The following is a 20,699-nucleotide window of genomic DNA, read 5'->3' on the forward strand; positions in this document are numbered from 1 at the left end:
TGTTCACAGATTCCTGTACTAACGAGGTCAGCAGGGAGGGACGCAATTTCCCCAGGGGTCCAAGGCCTCACAGAGTCTATGAACTCTGCTGCAGGATGTCCCGGGAGTTCCACAGGCCTGGCAGTGAGCCACTCTCCCCTTCTGCTGGAGATGAAACGGACCAGAAAATCAAATGGGCTTGAACTGCCATCGGGAAGAATGAAGCTCAGCTTTGGGGAGAATTGGGTGACGGACACTCACAGCCACGAAAACAATGAGGGTCCTTCGGTAAGATTGTTAAGGACACCGGAAAATATTCATAATACAGTGTTAAGTAAAAAGAGAGCAAGAGAAAAACAAACAAAACTCAGGAAACTGGAGATGCTGATTCCAGCTATGGAAAAAGCTTTAGCTTGAGAAATCACCAAATACGAAGACCGCAGAGTAGGGCGGCAAATCTTCCTTCTACTTTATCCTTTATGACCACATACTACTTTTATGAGAATAAAGATTAAGTAAATTAAAAAGACAGCGCTGGTTCTGGAGGGTGTGTGTGAAGTCCCGCGGGGCAGCTTGGCTTTATGTAGATGGCTGGTGGCATTCCAGGTGACACCTCGCCCAGCTCTCCTCCCTTGGGATTCGTGAGGAAGAGACGGACTTTCTTCTTTAACTGAAAAGTAACACATTTATAGAGTAAAAAGTCAGCCAGCACAATGCAAAATAAGTTTTCCTGCCGTGGCAGACCTGCCCACATACCCCACCCACTGTCGCAGTGCGTATAGTATAAGTCGCTCAGTCATGTCCAACTCTTTGTGACCCCATGAACTGTAGTCCACTAGTCTCCTCTGTCCATTCTCCAGGCAAGAGTACTGGAGTGGGTTGCCGTTCCCTTCTCCAGGGGATCTTGCTGACCCAGGGATCGAACCTGCGTCTACCTGCACTGCAAGTGGTCTCCTGCATTGCAGGTGGATTCTTTACTATCTAAGTCACCAGGGAAGTCCCCCCACTGGCCCAGGGCCAGCATATTATGTATTCTCGCAAAACTTTCTGTGCATACGTAAGCATATTTTTGTAGGTCTTTTCTTTTTACCCTATTGTACACCTTGCTTTTTTCACGTAGCGATGTTGTGGAACATTTCATGGAGCCTTTTCTTTGTATCTACCATGCTGTTCTTTTTAAAGCCAGAATACTATTCCTATAGCCTAGCACAGTGCATTGGACCAGTCGCCTGTTGACAGGTACTTAGACTGTTAACAACATTTGCTGTCATAAATGACATGACAACCTGTACACTGGCCATTCATCTCTGGGCTCTGTGCAGTCAGATATCCACAAGATACATACCCTAATCTTAGGACTAACCTTAGGGTAAGGGGCCAGTAAGTATTACCCAGTGGCTCAGTGGTAAAGAAGCTGCCTGTCGATGTAGGAGCTGCGGGTCTGATTCCAGGGTTGGGAAGATCCCTTGCAGGAGGAATTGGCAACCCACTCCAGTATTCTTGCCTAGAGAATCCCATGGACAGAAGAGCCTGGTGGGCTATAGTCCATGGATTCACACACACACACACCAGTAAGTAGCTTGAGTTTCTGCAGGTGTTCTGAATGATTTCATCAGGTCAAAAGATCAGATTCCATCCAGACTGAGATGTAATTGCACTCATCTCACACGCTAGCAAAGTAATGCTCAAAATTCTCCAAGCCAGGATCCAACAGTACGTGAACCGTAAACTGCCAGATGTTGAAGCTGGATTTAGAAAAGGCAGAGGAACCAGAGATCAAATTGCCAACATCCGCTGGATCACAAAAGAAGCAAGAGAGCTCCAGAAAAACATCTACTTCTGCTTTATTGACTATGCCAAAGTCTTTGACAGTGTGGATCACAACAAAGTATGGGAAATTCTTAAAGAGATGGGAATACCAGACCACCTGACCTGACTTTGCAGGTCAAGAAGCAATAGTTAGAACTGGACATGGAACAATGGACTGGTTCCAAATAGAGAAAGGACTACATCAAGTCTGTATATTGTTACCCTTCTTATTTAACTTATATGTAGAGTACATCATGTGAAACGCTTGGCTGGATGAAGCACAAGCTGGAATCAAGATTGCCGGGAGAAATATCAATAACCTCAGATATGTAGATGATACCACCCTTATGGCAGAAAGCAAAGAACTAAAGAGCGTCTTGATAAAAGTGAAAGAAGAGAGTGAAAAAGTTGACTTAAAACTCAGTATTCAGAAAACTAAGATCATGGCATCCAGTCCCATCACTTCATGACAAATAGATGGGGAAACAATGGAAACAGTGAGAGACTTTTTGGCGGAGGGGTTCAAAATCACAGCAGATGGTGACTGCAGCCATGAAATTAAAAGACACTTGCAAAGCTATGACCAACCTAGACAGCATATTAAAAAGCAGAGGCATTACGTTGCCAACAAAGGTCCATCTAGTCAAAGCTATGGTTTTTCCAGTAGTCATGTATGGATGTGAGAGTTGGACTATAAAGAAGGCTGAGCACCAAAGAATTGATGCTTTTGAATGGTGGTGTTGGAGAAGACTCTTGAGACTCCCTTGGACTGCAAGGAGATCCAACCAGTCATCCTAAAGGAAATAAACCCTGAATATTCATTGGAAGGATGGATGCTGAAGCTGAAGCGCCAATACTTTGGCCACCTGATGCGAAGAGCCGACTCATTGGAAAAGACCCTGATGCTGGGAAAGATTGAGGGCAGGAGGAGAAGGGGACAACAGAGGATGAGATGGTTGGATGGCATCACCGACTTGATGGACATGAGTTTGAGTGAACTCCGGGAGTTGGTGATGGACAGGGAAGCCTGTCATGCTGCAGTCCATGGGGTCACAACTGAGCGACTGGACTGTTGGCCCCCTGGCACCTCTTTCATTCCATTTTATTTTATTAACTGTGCCGTGCAGCTTGCAGGATCTCAATTCCCTGACCAGGAGTTGAATCTGGACCACAGCTGTGACAGCGCTGAGCCCTAACCGCTGGACTGCCAGGGAGTTCCCTGCAGTAGGATTTTTATGTGACTTTTACCCTCTTATTTTTTTAAAAATCCTTTCTGCTATCAGTTTTCTAGATGTCCAGGATATAATATGTATAAAATAGTTGACAGGGAAAATACTGGAAGGAGAGACCAATCAAGTTTCTGTTTCAGTAGCTCAGAATTACTTGAGTCAAGTGAAGAAAAAGGTAAGAGAGGAACAAGATCAAATGATTACAAAGTTCCCCAGCCACAGCAGTGAAAGCCATCCTCAGCACTAGGCCACCAGGAGATCGTCCTGGCTCCGTTTTAGACAGCTCTCTTAGCGATACCGACTCCATCTTTACTTTGCTTTACAGGCACCTTCCTTGTACGAAGCCCACACCAAGTGTGGGAAGCCAGGCGGTCAGTGCCCAAGGTAACTGAATTGCCAGAACGACCGCTGCCCTCCACAGGCTCCCTGACTCCTAGGGTCAGATTTGCCAAACTCTGGAGACAGTAACTCTAACCCTCAGACTTGGGTACACCTGCCTGGCCCACCTGGCCATCCGACTGCCACTGACCTGTCCTGGGGCAGCCGTGCCGCCCCGGGTCCCTTTGCCACCGCACCCTCTGTCCTGGCACCGGGCACTTCCCAAGCCAGAGTCGTGATCACTATCCCTTGGCAGAGCCTGTTGCCGTGTCCCTTAAATGCGTCTTCTGCCCACGGCTGTGGGGATTACGTGCCAGCCCCTTTCCAGCTTCCTGTTCTGTTCCTCTGCCTCTCGGCCCTGGCAGCCAACAGTTCTCTTAGCTGATGAGCCAAAACCCAAACACCCAGTGGGTTCCAGCTTTATTCCCATCAGAATCTTCTGCCCAGTGTCCTCAGATGCACTTCCTCCTCCTGTGTGGTTGCCCAGGGTCTCAGGAAACCCTGAGTGTCCTGACTACATCCTTGCCCATCAATTGGCTCCCAGAACTGCCTGGAAGTCCTCTCTGGATTGCCCCTCTGCCCCCTCTTCCACCATCCCCCCCACGGCATCTTTTTTTCCCTGATGCTCCAGACTCCCGGGCTGCCGGAAGCACGGGCTTTTTTCTGACACTTGTGCTAAGTACCATCGCTTCTCTTGGAGCCCGAGACCAAAGCCTTCACAACTTTGCTTGCTCTTCCCCAGAGCGTTTCTTATCACGACTCACACTTGCATCGTTTCGTGTGCACCTCTCTTGTGTGCTGTGCTGAGTCGCTTCAGTTGTGTCCAACTCTCTGCGATGCTATGGGCCATAGCCCGCCAGGCTCCTCTGTCCATGGAGTTCTCCAGGCGAGGATACTAGAGTGGGCCTCCATTTCCTTCTCCAGGGGAATCTTCCTGACCCAGGGAATCCCCTCCTTAATTATCACCTCCTCAAGAATCCACGTTTGTCTTATTCATCCCTCAGGGCTGTAGCATCCAGCCCAGAGTGCCAGGTAGAAGGTGTCGTAGCACAAGCTGCCATAACAAAACATCACAGACCAGAGGCCTTCAACACCAGACATTTGTCAATATTTTCTCACAGTTCTGGAGGCTGGAAGCCTGAGATCATGATACAGATGGCTGCTTCTCACTGCGTCCTCACTTGGCTTCCCTTCAGTACCTGCATATATAGAGAGAGACAGAGACAGACAGACAGATAGACAGACACACACACACACAGAGGTATCTGTCTTCCTCTTATAGGGTCACCAACCCAATAGGATTAGGACCCCATAGTTATGGACTCATTCAATCTTTTTTTTTAATTAAAAAAAAATTTAAATTGAGGTATAGCTGATGTATAACCAGACATCATGGAATGTGAAGTCAAGTGGGCCTTAGAAAGCATCACTATGAACAAAGCTAGTGGAGGTCATGGAATTCCAGTTGAGCTATTTCAAATCCTGAAAGAGGATGCTGTGAAAGTGCTGCACTCAATATGCCAGCAAATTTGGAAAACTCAGCGGTGGCCACAGGACTGGAAAAGGTCGGTTTCATTCCAATCCCTAAGAAAGGCAATGCCAAAGAATGCTCAAACTACTGCACAATTGCACTCATCTCACACGCTAGTAAAGTAATGCTCAAAATTCTCCAAGCCAGGCTTCAGCAATACGTGAACCGTGAACTTCCAGATGTTCAAGCTGGTTTTAGAAAAGGCAGAGAAACCAGAGATCAAATTGCCAACATCTGCTGAATCATCGAAAAAGCAAGAGAGTTCCAGAAAAACATCTATTTCTGCCTTATTGACTATGCCAAAGCCTTTGACTATGTGGATCACAATAAACTGTGGAAAATTCTGAAGGAGATGGGAATAGCAGACCACCTGACCTGCCTCTTGAGAAACCTATATGCAGGTCAGGAAGCAACAGTTAGAACTGGACATGGAACAACAGACTGGTTCCAAATCAGGAAAGGAGTACGTCAAGGCTGTATATTGTCACCCTGCTTATTTAACTTATATGCAGAGTACATCGACTGAAGCGACTTAGCATGCATGAATGCATTGGAGAAGGAAATGGCAACCCACTCCAATATTCTGGCCTGGAGAATCCCAGGGACAGAGGAGCCTGGTGGGCAGCCATCTGTGGGGTCACACAAAGTCAGACGCAACTGAAGCGACTTAGCAGCAGCAGCCACAGCAGAGTACATCATGAGAAACGCTGGGCTGGAGGAAGCACAAGCTGGAATCGAGATTGCCGGGAGAAATATCAATAACCTCAGATATGCAGATGACATCATCCTTATGGCAGAAAGTGAAGAAGAACTAAAGAGCCTCTTGATGAAAGTGAAAGAGGAGAGTGAAAAAGTTGGCTTAAAGCTCAACATTCAGAAAATGAAGATCATGGCATCTGGTCTCATGGCAAATAAATGGGTAAACAGTGGAAACAGTGGCTGACTTTATTTTTCTGGGCTCCAAGATCACTGCAGAAGGTGATTGCAGCCATGAAATTTAAAAAAGACACTTACTCCTTGGAAGGAAAGTTATGTCCAACCTAGATAGCATATTGAAAAGCAGAGACATTATTTTGTCAACAAAGGTCCGTCTAGTCAAGGCTATGGTTTTTCCAGTAGTCATGTATGGATATGAGAGTTGGACTATAAAGCTGAGCACCGAAGAACTGATGCTTTTGAACTGTGGTGCTGGAGAAGACTCTTAAGAGTCCCTTGGACTGCAAGGAGATCTAACCAGTCCATCCTAAGGGAAATTGGTCCAGGGTGTTCATTGGAAGGACTGATATTGAAGCTGAAACTCCAGTACTTTGGCCACCTGATGTGAAGAGCTGACTCATTTGAAAAGACCCTGATGCTGGGAAAGATTGAGGGCAGGAGGAGAAGGGGACGACAGAGGATGAGATGGTGGGATGGCATCACTGACTCAATGGACATGGGTTTGGGTAGACTCTGGGAGTTGGTGATGGACAGGGAGCCCTGGCGTGCTGCGATTCATGGGGTCGCAGAGTTGGACACGACTGAGGAACTGAACTGACTGAACTGCCCATTGTAGCTGCCACCTCTGAAATGTTTGCAACCCAAAACTTGACCTATAAACCTAGCTCCACCTCTCAGACCCAGTTCTCCTTCCCTTCCATCTCTCATAAGCCCCAATCTTTGCCCCAACCCTGCCTTTTCCCATCCCCACGTCCACACACTCATGCCCTATCACACACAGCATCCACACACTAGACTCCTCTCCTTGGGGCTTTCAGTCACCTCATCACCCCTCTCCTCCTTCCATACCTCCCTGAAAACCTCCAGCCAGACTACCTCCTATTGGGGTTACTGACCCTCATCAGAGAAGTCCCCCTACCAGGCAGCTTCAGTGCAGTTCAGTTCAGTCGCTCAGTCGTGTCCGACTCTTTGCGACCCCATGAATCACAGTATGCCGGGCCTCCCTGTCCATCACCAACTCCTGGAGTTCACTGAGACTCACGTCCATCGAGTCAGTGATACCATCCAGCCATCTCGTCCTCTGTCATCCCCTTCTCCTCCAGCCCTCAATCCCTCCTAGCATCAGAGTCTTTTCCAATGAGTCAACTCTTCGCATGAGGTGGCCAAAGTATTGGAGTTTAAGCTTTAGCATCATTCCTTCCAAAGAAATCCCAGGGCTGATCTCCTTCAGAATGGATTGGTTGGATCTCCTTGCAGTCCAAGGGACTCTCAAGAGTCTTCTCCAACACCACAGTTCAAAAGCATTAATTCTTCGGCACTCAGCTTTCTTTATAGTCCAACTCTCACATCCATACATGACCACTGGAAAAACCATAGCCTTGACTAGACGAACCTTTGTTGGCAAAGTAATGTCTCTGCTTTTCAATATGCTATCTAGATTGGACATAACTTTTTTCCAAGGAGTAAGTGTCTTTTAATTTCATGGCTGCAGTCACCATCTGCAGTATTTTGGAGCCCCCCAAAATAAAGTCAGCCACTGTTTCCACTGTTTCCCCATCTATTTCCCATGAAGTGATGGGACCAGATGCCATGATCTTCATTTTCTGAATGTTGAGCTTTAAGCCAACTTTTTCACTCTCCTCTTTCACTTTCATCAAGAGGCTTTTTAGTTCCTCTTCACTTTCTGCCATAAGGGTTGTGTCATCTGCATATCTGAGGTTATTGATATTTCTCCCAGCAATCTTGATTCCAGCTTGTGCTTCCTCCAGCCCAGTGTTTCTCATGATGTACTCTGCATATAAGTTAAATAAGCAGGGTGACAATATACAGCTTTGACGTACTCCTTTTCCTATTTGGAACCAGTCTGTTGTTCCATGTCCATTTCTAACTGTTGCTTTCTGACCTGCATACAAACTTCTCAAGAGGCAGGTCAGGTGGTCTGGTATTCCTATCTCCTTCAGGATTTTCCACAGTTTATTGTGATCCACATAGTCAAAGGCTTTGGCATAGTCAATAAAGCAGAAATAGATGTTTTTCTGGAACTCTCTTGCTTTTTTGATGATCCAGCAGATGTTGGCAATTTGATCTCTGGTTCCTCTGCCTTTTCTAAAACCAGCCTGAACATCTGGAAGTTCACGGTTCACGTATTGCTGAAGCCTGGCTTGGAGAATTTTGAGCATTACTTTACTAGCGTGTGAGATGAGTGCAATTGTGCAGTAGTTTGAGCATTCTTTGGCATTGCCTTTCTTAGGGATTGGAATGAAACCGACCTTTTCCAGTCCTGTGGCCACCGCTGAGTTTTCCAAATTTGCTGGCATATTGAGTGCAGCACTTTCACAGCATCCTCTTTCAGGATTTGAAATAGCTCAACTGGAATTCCATGACCTCCACTAGCTTTGTTCATAGTGATGCTTTCTAAGGCCCACTTGACTTCACATTCCAGGATGTCTGGCTCTAGGTCAGTGATCACACCATTGTGATTATCTGGGTCGTGAAGATCTTTTTTGTACAGTTCTTGTGTGTATTCTTGCCATCTCTTCTTAATATCTTCTGCTTCTGTTAGGTCCATACCATTTCTGTCCTTTATCGAGCCCATCTTTGCATGAAATGTTCCTTTGGTATCTCTGATTTTCTTGAAGAGATCCCTAGTCTTTCCCATTCTGTTGTTTTCCTCTATTTCTTTGCATTGATCGCTGAAGAAGGCTTTCTTATCTCTTCTTGCTATTCTTTGGAACTCTGCATTCAGATGTTTATATCTTTCCTTTTCTCCTTTGCTTTTTGCTTCTCTTCTTTTCACAGCTATTTGTAAGGCCTCCCCAGACAGCCATTTTGCTTTTTTGCATTTCTTTTCCATGGGGATGGTCTTGATCCCTGTCTCCTGTACAATGTCATGAACCTCATTCCATAGTTCATCAGGCACTCTATCTATCAGATCTAGGCCCTTAAATCTATTTCTCACTTCCACTGTATAATCATAAGGGATTTGATTTAGGTCATACCTGAATGGTCTAGTGGTTTTCCCTACTTTCTTCAATTTCAGTCTGAATTTGGCAATAAGGAGTTCATGATCTGAGCCACAGTCAGCTCCTGGTCTTGTTTTTGCTGACTGTATAGAGCTTCTCCATCTTTGGCTGCAAAGAATATAATCAATCTGATTTCGGTGTTGACCGTTTGGTGATGTCCATGTGTAGAGTCTTCTCTTGTGTTGTTGGAAGAGGGTGTTTGTTATGACCAGTGCATTTTCTTGGCAAAACTCTGTTAGTTTTTGCCCTGCTTCATTCTGTATTCCAAGGCCAAATTTGCCTGTTACCCCAGGTGTTTCTTGACTTCCTACTTTTGCATTCCAGTCCCCTATGATGAAAAGGACATCTTTTTTGGGTGTTAGTTCTAAAAGGTCTTGTAGATCTTCATAGAACCATTCAACTTCAGCTTCTTCAGCATTGCTGGTTGGGGCATAGACTTGGATTACTGTGATATTGAATGGTTTGCCTTGGAAATGAACAGAGATCATTCTGTCATTTTTGAGATTGCATCCAAGTACTGCATTTTGGACTCTTTTGTTGACCATGATGGCTACTCCATTTCTTCTAAGGGATTCCTGCCTGCAGTAGTAGATATAATGGTCATCTGAGTTAAATTCACCCATTCCAGGCAGCTTAGCACCGAACAAACCCACAGCTCCAACCAGCATGGTGGCCAGGGTTTTCCAGACATCAGTTCTGTTTTCCTTATTGGCTGGCCTACCAAAACCTGTATTTTTATGGTTCTTCTTGCTTACCTATTTCACCTCTCCACACTCTTCAGAGCAGCTCATTACAAAAAAAAAAAAAAAACAAAAAACAACCCTCATTTTTCTGTCTGGGTCTCCCAGACCACTCATGAATGCATTCATGTCACCCTCTAGCCCCATGGTCCTCTCGTATTTCTTCAGGGTTCCCTTGTCACCTTCTGGGACAGCTCCCAAACCACCCTGACCCTCCTGGATATTCTCCTCTCCCCGAATCTTACTCCTCCCCCTCCCCCATAAGCTAGTTCAGTGTTTTTCCATCTTTAAAAAACCACATTTGAAAGGCTCCACCCCAGGCCAATTAAATAGACATGTCTCTGCTGGGGTACACACATCCTCTGGCTTGGCCCATGGGCAGCCACGACCGAGAACTAGGCACCCACTTGCCTCCTCCTTGCCTGCTTTATCTTTTTCCCATTACCTGATGACTTTGGCCACTGGCCTGATGCAAAGAACCGACTCATTTGAAAAAACCCTGATGCTGGAAAAGATTGAGGGCAGGAAGAGAAGGGGACGACAGAGGATGAGATGGTTGGATGGCATCACCGATGCGATGGACATGTTTGAATAGGCTCCGGGAGTGGGCGATGGAGAGGGAAGCCTGGCGTGCTGCAGTCTGTGGGGTCCCAGTGACTGAGTGACTGAACTGACTGACTGACTGATGACTTTGGGGAATGATTTGTCCTCACTCATTGTCACATTTCATCACCTCCTGTTGAAAGCTTCTCATCCGGATCTCTATGGACTTTCTGTTCTTGAGTCCTTGTCACAGCATGTGACCCTGGAGGCCTCTCCTGCCTCCTTGCAGTGCTTTGGGCTTCTTGTCCAGTTTCCCATCTTCCTCTCTGACCATCCCATCTCGTCTCTACCCTCTAAAACCCTGGCATTTCTCCAGCTTGTGTTTTTGAACTTCTCTCTGTCTGTCCCATGTGCTCAGGGTGTTACCCCACATAACAGCTTCCAAAACTGCACTTCCCACCCTGACCTCCTTCCTGGGCTCCCACCCATGCTTCCGGCTGCCTTTGTGCATATCCAATGGACACGTGAGCCCCACCTCATCTGAGTTTTCCATCTGTACATCATAAACCTGCTCTTCCACATGCATCGCCTATCTGGGTTACCCAGTCTCCCAAGCCAGAGTCTGAATGGCATCTTCATCCCCACCCACATCTGCTAGATCACTGATGGAGCCCTCTGGGATCCACTCCCTTCGATGCAGCTGGTTTCACTCCACTCTTGTGTGGTTTGCCCCCTGAATTTTCAGGAGGACCTTCTCCAGCCCATCTTCCTTCAGGCTCCTGACCAGCCCATCCACACCTCTCGCTCTGTCCTCCACATTTCTACCAGGGCTCTCTAAAATGCAAATCTGAGCCTGCCCTTCCTCCAGGTGAAATTCCCCAATCGTGCGTGCTAAGTCGCTTTAGTCGTGTTCAACTCTGTGCGACCCTAGGGACTGCAGTCCGCCAGGCTTCTCTGTCCATGGGATCCTCCAGGCAAGAGTGGAGGATCTTACTGGAGTGGGCTGCCATGCCCTCCTCCAGGGGATCTTTCAGACCCAGAGATCAAACCCACATCTCTTATGTCTCCTGCATTGGCAGGCGAGTTCTTTACTACGAACATGACCTACACTGATCCTCTAACGCTGGATGGAACTCAAGCTCCCTGGCAGCTTATACCAAGCCCTTCAAGGTCCACACCTCGCCTACCTTTACTGGTCTTTTTGACCCTCTCCCATGCTCACTCCAGCTCTGCTGTGACCACATCAGATCCTCACATATGTCCATTCATCCCTTCATCCTTCACTTAACAGACATTGACTGAGAGCCCACCCTGTGCCTAGATGCTGCCCCAGACCCTAGGGTACAAGGCCTCTGCCGCCCTGAAGTTCCCACCCTATACTGTGCTGTGACATGCCCAGCACCTCACTCCTCCCCAGTCAGGGAGGAAAAGGGCAGACTAAGAGATCTCACCTTCTGGCTCAGCCACTTCCCACCTTGTAATAAAATCATAGTTAAGACGCTTAGTTCTGCTCTGCCTCAGTTTCTTCCTCTGTAAAATGGGGGTGATAATAGTGACCTGCCCCATAGTGTGGTTGGAAGGACTGAACTAGTAAATGCCTGCAAAGGGTCTGGGATGATGCCTGCTGCATAGTCAGGCCTCAATAGGCATTCATTTTTGTAAAGATTTTTTGATGTGTACCGATTTAAAGCCTTTTATTGAATTTGTTACAGAATCACTTCTGTTTTGTGTTTTGGTTTTTTGGCCTCAAGTCATGTGGGCTCTGAGCTCCCTGACCAGGATTTGAAGCCGCATCCCCTGCACTGGAAGGCAAAGTCTTAATGACTGGGCCACCAGGGAAATCCCCCATAGATGTTCATTTTTTTCTTATACCCTCAGCTCAGTGCCTAACACACAATGAGCATGCACAATGAGTATCTTGATGGATTAAAGAAAAAAGCAAAGCATTTAGCACACTGAAAGTTAGGTTCTCACTGAACATCAGTGGCCCTGAAGTTATAAAACCACACTCAGAATGTCACCCTGAAAGGTCTAGAAAGAGGGAAAATGCTCCACACATGGATGGAATGTGAGTCGGATGACAAGGCTTAGCTGAACGCCCTCTGACCCAGAGCCTCCTTGGGTGGAAGAGAGGGTCTGATGGAATGGAGGAAAAGGAAAGGAGGTGACCGTGGTCAGGAGGCCACGTTTTTTTTGCTGGGATGCTTGAACTTCCGGTCCAGGGCAGGAGTGAGGGTAGGGTACCTGCAGGGGCCTGATACAGTCCAGGCCTGGCCTGTGCAACTCTGAGCAGTCACTCATCTCCCCATCTCTGTTCTAATTGTGAACAAAGTTCGAACAGGTAATATTCAGGGCCCTTTTGACCTTTTTGATTCTAGAAAAATGAAAGTCACTCAGTTGTGTATAACTCTTTGCAACCCCATGGACTATACAGTCCATGGAATTTTTCAGGCTGGAATACTGGAATGGGTAGCCTTTCCCTTCTCCAGGGGATCTTCCCAACCCAGGGATCAAACCCAGGTCTCCCGTATTGCAGGTGGATTCTTTACCAGCTGAGCCACAACGATTCTAGATGTATTATGTGCTCAGTAACTCCAATTCAGTTCAGTCGCTCTGTCGTGTCCAACTCTTTGAGACCCCATGAATCGCAGCACGCCAGGCCTCCCTGTCCATCACCAACTCCCGGAGTCTACCCAAACCCCTGTCCATTGAGTCCGTGATGCCATCCTACCATCTCATCCTCTGTTGTCCCCTTCTCCTCCCACCTTCAATCTTTCCCAGCATCAGGGTCTTTTCAAATGAGTCAGCTCTTCGCATCAGGTGGCCAAAGTATTGGAGTTTCAGCTTCAACATCAGTCCTTCCAATGAACACCCAGGACTGATCTCCTTTAGGATGGATTGGTTGGATCTCCTTGAAGCCAAGGGACTCTCAAGAGTCTTCTCCAACACCACAGTTCAAAAGCATCAATTCTTCAGTGCTCAGCTTTCTTCACAGTCCAACTCTCACATTCATACATGACCACTGGAAAAACCATAGCCTTGATGTCCTACTCTTTGTGACCCCATGGACTGTAGCCTGCCGTGCTCCTCTGTCCATGGAATTTTCCAGGCAAGAATACTGACTGGGTTGCCATTTCCTACTCCAGGGGATCTTCCCCACCCAGGGATCAAACCCAGGTCTCCTGCGTCTTCTCTATTGCACACAGACCTTTTTTTTTTTTTTTTAACCGCTGTGCCACCAGTGTCTACCTCTGGTCTTTAACCAGGTTATAAACCACATCAGAGAGAAAGCAGGGACAATGATTTATGAATTAAAGGACAAATGTATGACAATCATCTTTTCTTGGAGTTTAGCTGTGTTAAAGTATAAAAGCAGAAAGCTATTTCAGGGCATTTTAAACCATAATGGGGAAGTGGGCCTTCCATTTACGAACTACACATTTCAAGAAAATTCAACTGCTCATCTTTGACTCAGTAATTCTTTTCAGGGGATTCAATTTACAGAAATAACCACAGATAAGGACTAAAAGGTACTCACAAAGGTTTTCATCTCAGTGTATTTATAACAGAAAAAAAAATGTAAGTAACTTCAATTTCTTATATTCAAGGGATAGTTAAATAATTTGAGGTGCATCTCTTGATGTCTTATCTTTTGCAAGAAAATGGTGTGGAGGAAATGCTTATGATATAACCTCAAGTGGAGGTAAAAAGCATGATTCATTGTGCAGCATATTCTCAATTTTGAGGAAGAGAGAAAAGTTCACAGATGAAAACCCAGAAGAAAATGTGCCTCTGGTTAGTGGGATTATGGGTGTTTTCTTTCTTTTTTTGCTTCTTTGTACTTCGAAATATTTGGCACCTATTACTCTGAAACCCTCCCCTAGAAAGAGTACAGAAATGGAATTTGAAAAAGCAACACCTTGCCAAAAGTACAGTCAGCTTTCTCACTTCTACTTGGAGCAGCATGATTTAAGCATCACATTTCAATATTGGAGTCTTTCCTTTTGTCTGCACATGGTGGGGATGAGATGCGGGTGGGGATGAGACGTGGGTGGCAGTGTGGCCTGAACTCTCATGACGCAGCACAGGAGCCTTGAGCCGTGAGCTCTCTGGCTCCTCCTGGCTCTTCATGAATCGCCACCTTCTCAGGCACACCAGGCTGGCAAGTCCGAACACCGGGGCTGACATCCAGCTCCCTCTCCACCCACTCTGGTGAGGTTAGGAGGGAATGCCCGGGAAGGCATCACGGTGCCCAGAGTTAAGGATACAGACTCTGGAGATGGACCAAGCAGAACTCCACATCCCAGAACCCACATGCATGAATCTCTTTGAACTTCTTGGATGTTCAGGAAGAGATGAAGGAGACAACTCAGAACAGATGTGCGAACGTTGGTTTGGGCTCAGAAAACCCAATTGCTGCACTGACCCTGTCTCCAAGTGGCTGGCTGTGTGGTCTTGAGGAAGTCACCATGGTCCCTGGGGGAGGAGAGGAGAGGAGAGGAGAGGAAACTGTATGAGTGTCTGCATATGGGTGCATGAGTATGTACACGTGTGTGTGTGTGCATGGGTACATGTGCGTGTACATGTGTGTAGGGGTGTGCGTGTATGGGTGCATGTGCACGGGTACATGTGTGTGCACGGATGTGTGTGCACAGGTGCATGTGTGTGTACAGGTATATGTTCGCGTGTGTGTATGTGTGCGCGCACACACGGGTGCATGTGTGTGACCATGCATGGGTGCGTGCGTGTGTGCTTGTGCATCTGTGCATGGGTGCATGTGTGTGACTGTGCATGGGTGCATGTGTGTGTGCACAGGTGTGCGTGGATGTGTGCATGCATGGGTGTGTCTGTGCACAGGTGCATGTGTGTGTGTACAAGTGTGTGCACAGGTGCATGTGTGTGCATGTGTGCCTGGGTGCATTGTGTGTGCACGGATTGTGTGTGTGCACACATGGGTGTGCATACATGGGTGCGTGGGTATGTGTGTATGGGTGCATTGTGTGTGCATGGGTGTATGTGTGTGTGCACAGCTGTGTGTGCCTGTGTGTGTGGCTTTGGCATGTGTGCATGGGTGTATGTGTGTGTGCACAGGTGTGTGTGCCTGTGTGTGTGGCTTTGGCATGATTAAAACTTTTAGGGAGGAGGCAGATTCTGCCGTGGCCATGGTGGACCGCACTAAAAGATGACTCTCACAGCAATTTCGTTTTTGGTCTTCACAAATTTCAGACAGCGTCCACTGTCATGGACAGGCTGTCCAGTGGCCGACTTCACTGCACTCGTGTCCCGTGATTTTGTGTACCTGGCATGCGTGTGTGTTAAAGGAACAGAGGCCGGTGGTAGACTGGTCAAGGGCAGGAGGGCCGCCCAGATGGACAGCCTATGCGCACAAAGGCTGCAGAAGCTCTCTAAGTAGCTTCATGGCTTTAGAATCCAGCAAAAACTCACTGTCAACCTTTCTGTTAGGTTATGCTAACTAGGAATGTATACTTAAGCTATAGAATGGCCAAGGAGGGACCAGACTTACCTGCCAAGTGCCCAGAGGTGTAGCTCAGGATTTGCGACAGAGGAAGGGCGTTGGTTGAGCCAGGGTGGGGTGGGCCACAGCTGACAGGGGAGGGCACAGTTTAAGAGGCTAGCAGCACATGAGTGGGCTGCACACCTGCTGACCCTGAGGAAGGTTCATGGAGATCCCATGGACCTTCCTTCCAGGCCCAAAGAACATCCTTTTCTGATCATTGTGACCAAGTTAGACAGGTGTGCCTGGCCATACCTTCTCCTCTGAAGGCAGAGTGGAAGCCAGAGTAAGGAGGAGCTTTGCCAACCTTTCTTTCCCATCATCAACCACCCTCATCTGGGGGCCAGGCCTTAAATCCCACCAGGGTTGTTTGTATCAGGAAGACCACCAGGGTGGCAAGGGAGGTTGCAGAACCGAGAGGATCTTCCTGCATCTTGAACAAAGTACTGAGCAGGTTGGGTTTTATTCCAGGGTTTCTTCAAGTTGTCAAACTTCCGCACATGTCTGAATCATCTGGAGGGCTTGTTAAAAGCCAGCTTGCTCAGCCCTCCCGGCCGCCCCCAGAGTTTCAGATTCAGAAGGTCTATCAGATTCAGCAGGACCTAAGGGTTTGCATTTCTCTCGGCTTTACAGGTGATGCTTTTTCTCTGGGGACCACATCATGGGAACCTCTGCTCTATATACATGGCAGATGGAAACCCATGATGTGGACCCCAAAGGCAACACCAGGGAAAGGCCAGAGAGACTGAGGTCCTGGGGGCCAGCTGCCAGTTGGACGCTGGTGAGGTGCTGGGTCCACGGCTATACCTCCTTGAGGGGAACAAAGCTTGTTGTTGTTTCTCCAGGGCCTCCATTCAACTGTCACCTCCTCTTATCTTCTTGTTATTTAGTTGCTAAGTCATGTCTGACTTTTTGATGACCCTATGGATAGTAGCCCACCAAGCTCCTCTGTTCATGGGATGTCCCAGGCAAGAACACTGGAGTGGGTTGCCATTTCCATCTCCAGCTGCTCTTCCTGACCCAGGGATTGAACCCATGTCTCCTGCATTGGCTGGTGAGCTCTTTACCACTGAGCCATCAGGGAAGCTCTGACCACATTTACATTCTCTTTATCGCGAACCTGGACAGAGTTGCAATTCGCTCTAAGTTGCTTACGTGTTTATCATCCACTTCCTCCCACAAGGTTCAGGTTTCTTGAGGACAGGGGCTCTGTCTTGTCACAGGGAATCCCCAGCTCCCAGAACACCATCTACTCCATGGCTGACACTAAAAAACACTCCGCTGTGTAACAGCGGCCTTAGCCATCCCAGGGAAGCAAACCAACTCTTGGCACCTGGAGTGGGTGGTGTGGGAAAGGGGGCCGTGGCCATGTCACTGACCATGATCCACTCCTGGGTCCTTAGGGGACCCATTCTGCAAAGTGTCCGCACTGCGTGTGGTCACAGGAGAGACCACGGCTTGTGGTTCTCAGCTCTTCAATCAGTTCCCGTGAGCTAGCAGCTGTTTGGGCAGAACAAAGACAGTTCAATCATTCAGTCATGTCCGACTCTTGCAGACCTCATGGACTGTAGCCCACCAGGCTCCTCTGTCCGTGGAATTCTCCAGGTAAGAATACCGGAGTGGGTAGCCATTCCCTTCTCCAGGAGATTTTCCCAACCCAGGAATTGAACCCAGGTCTCCTGCATTGCAGGCAGATTCTTTATTGACTAAGCCACCAAATAAACCCCAGAACTTCCAGAACAAAGAGGGGGAATAAACGGGGACATTTTGGAAATGATGACCCTGTCCCAGGGGTTCTAATAGGGACAAGAGTGCTGACTCCTAGGCTCTGATTGTCTTTCTGAGCTCTGGTCTCTGGACAATAGGTATCTGGTGGGCTCTGCCCCCTCAGGGAGGCTACTCCCATCAGAGAGGCGGGGCTGTAGAGATGGTGCAGGGTGTAGAGGGGCTCCATCGATCCTATTTGACCAAGAATAGAAGGACCCGGGTGGGGCTAAGGATTCTCAGGATACGGGTACATTCAACATAGGCTTCCCACATGGTGCCAGTGGTAAAGAACCTGCCTGCCAGTGCAGGAGATGTAAGAGATGCGGGTTCGATCCCTGGGTCGGGAAGATTCCCCTGGAGAAGGAAATGGCAACTCACTCCAGTATTCTTGCCTGGAGAATCCCAGGGGAAAAGGAGCCTGGAAGGCTACAGCCAATTCCACATTTAATAGGTCAGGAAGGGTCCTGGGCAGTAACTCCTTGCCCACAGACACTAACTCTTAGGACATGGCCCAGGTCCCTTAGGCCGACTGGTGGGACTAGAAGTTTGCCATGGTAGCATAGTCTATCTGCCCTCTCCTGAGGGTTTGGAAGATGGAGTCCTTTCAGATCAGGAAGGCCTGGGTTCCCTGGGATAGATGGGGGGATTCTCTTGTCGCAGGAAAGGTTGTGACAACAGGGAAGCTAGACGTCAACACTCCCCTTTCTCCTCTCTTGAGTCGTCACATGTCAGGATGGGCCAAAGAGAGGAATTACATGAGGACACGACAGAAATGTGGCAGAGGACGAGATGGTCGGATGGCTTCACCGACTCAATGGACATGAGTTTGAGCAAACTGCGGGAGATGATGAAGGACAGGGAAGCCTGGCGTGCTGCAGTCCACGGGGTCGCAAGGAGTGACTTAGGGACTGAACAACAACAGCAAACACAACAGAAATTGTCCCTTTCCTAGCTTCTCACTTTCTGTATGTTTGGGGGGCGCTGTGACCTTGAGGTGTCCTGGGATGCACTTGTCACGCTCAGAGCTGAGTGCAGAAGCAACCCGTCCCCTCACCACCCCTGGTCCCTCTTCTCAGCTGCTGAGGCAAGAAGAGCAGGGTCGTGTTGGCTTCTTATTGTCACTGTAACAAACCCCCACCCACTTGGTGGCTTAAAACTATACACGCTTATTCCCCTCTAGGATTCCCAGGTGGCTCAGTGGTAAAGAATCTGCCTGCCAGTGCAGGAGATTTGGGTGATGTGGGTTCGATCCCTGGGTCAGGAAGATCCCCCAGGAAAGGAAATGGCAGCCCACTCCAGTATTCTTGCCTGGAGAATCCCATGGACAGAGGAGCCTGGTGGGCTATAGTCCATGGGGTCACAAAGAGTCGGACACGACTGAGCATGCACGCAAGCCGTTCTCCTCTAGTTCTGAAGGGCACAAGCCTAGAACAGTTTTGCAGGCTAACGTCAAGGTAGGGGCATGGCCAGGCCCCCTCCAGGGTCCTTCCTTGCTTCTACAGCCCCCAGAGCTACACTGCTTGCCCCCCGTGGCTTGCAGCTTCTCGCAGCTTCAAAGCCAGCAGTACAACGTGGACTTTCAGCATCACATCCTCTCTGTCTGTAGTCAGCCCTCCCCCTGCCTCCCTGTGCTATAGACCCATGTCATCACATCTACATTCTCCAACCCCTGGCTCACCTAGGATGACCTTCCTGTCTCAAGATCCCCAACTTAACCCCATCTGCAAAGTCCCTGTAGCCACGTAAAGCCACAGTCACAGGTTCTAGCGACCAGGTGGCAGACATTTTTAGGGGTCATTATTCAGCCTATGATACTAGCCTTGTCACAAGGGCAGGTATGCCAGCAGCCACATCCACTCCCCAGCCCCAGAATCCCTTTCTCAGTAGTCCCAGAGCTGGTCCCCAGGCCCCAGGAGCCCAGGCCTCGGTTGCTGTTGCTGGAAGCCAGGACATAGATGTGGAAAGGCTCCCATGACCATCACAGGTGGAAAGGCCACACCAGAAAGTGAAAGTGAAAGTGTAAGTCGCTCAGTCATGTCTGACTCTTTGCGACCCCATGGACTATATAGTCCATGGAATTCTCCAGGCCAGAATACTGGAGTGGGTAGCCTTTCCCTTCTCTAGGGGATCTTGCCAACCCAGGGATGGAACCCAGGTCTCCCACATTGCAGGTGGATTCTTTACCAGCTGAGCCACCAGGGAAGTCCGTCCGAACAGACGGCTAAAAGGGGCATGTGGACAGATGGAGCTGAGGTGCATGGTAGCAGCTCTGAGTTGACCCAGGGCCAAGGGGGCTTCCGAGCCTGGAGCCCCAGGTCTCCCTGCCCGTGCTGAGGTGGGTATGGCAGAGGCCAGGCTCCCCTGTTCCCTGCTGTGTCTGGGCCCTGCTTATGGGGTCACCCAGTGGAACACTGAACAGGGCTGCCCCAGCAGCTCAGGCCAGGCAGTGGGTGTACAGTGGACATGCACAAGAGTGCAAACACACACACATGCTGCACCAGCCCCCAGGTCTCCCAGGCAGCGGCAGTGGGCTCACAACTGGCCAAGGTCCCCGCCCCCCATGTGGCACAGCCTGGGGTGGGGTGCTGTGTAATTGAATTAAGGGCCCCCTTCCCCAGGCTTCAGAGTCTGAACTGCTTCTAACATATCCACCCCAGTTGATTTGTTTGTTCACTTGTTTGTCAAGTGGGCTTCCCTGATAGCTCACTTAGTAAAGCATCTGCCTGTGATACAGGAGACCCCAGTTCGATTCCTGGGTTGAGAAGATCTGCTGGAGAAGGGGAAGGCTACCCACTCCAGTATTCTGGCCTGGAGAATTCCATGGACTATGCCATCCATGGGGTCGCAAAGAGTCTGAGCGACTTTCATTTTTTAGAGGAAGTCAGGAGGAGGGGAGGGGCCTGCTGGAAGGAGTGTGTGTGTGTGTGTGTGTGGGCTTCTCAGGAAGTGCTAGTGGAAAAGAACTTGCCGGCCAATGCAGGAGACATAAGAGATGTGGGTTTGATCCCTGGGTCAGGAAGATCCCCTGGAGGAAGGCATGGCAATTCACTCCAGTATTCTTGCCTGGAGAATCCCATGGACAAAGGAGCCTGGCTGGCTACAGTCCATAAAGTCGCAAAGAGTTGGACACGACTGAAGTGACTTAGCAGGCACACATTCACGTGTGTGTGTGTGTCTAAGGACACAAATTACAGGAAAAATTCAGTTTCACTGAATGTATCCTGGATTGGATCCCAGAACAGAAAAAGG

The sequence above is a fragment of the Bos grunniens genome, chromosome 3 (assembly GCF_055505025.1).
Source record: "Bos grunniens cultivar Pamir isolate PY7600 chromosome 3, Bosgru_T2T1.0, whole genome shotgun sequence".
NCBI classification, from domain to species: Eukaryota; Metazoa; Chordata; class Mammalia; order Artiodactyla; family Bovidae; genus Bos; species Bos grunniens.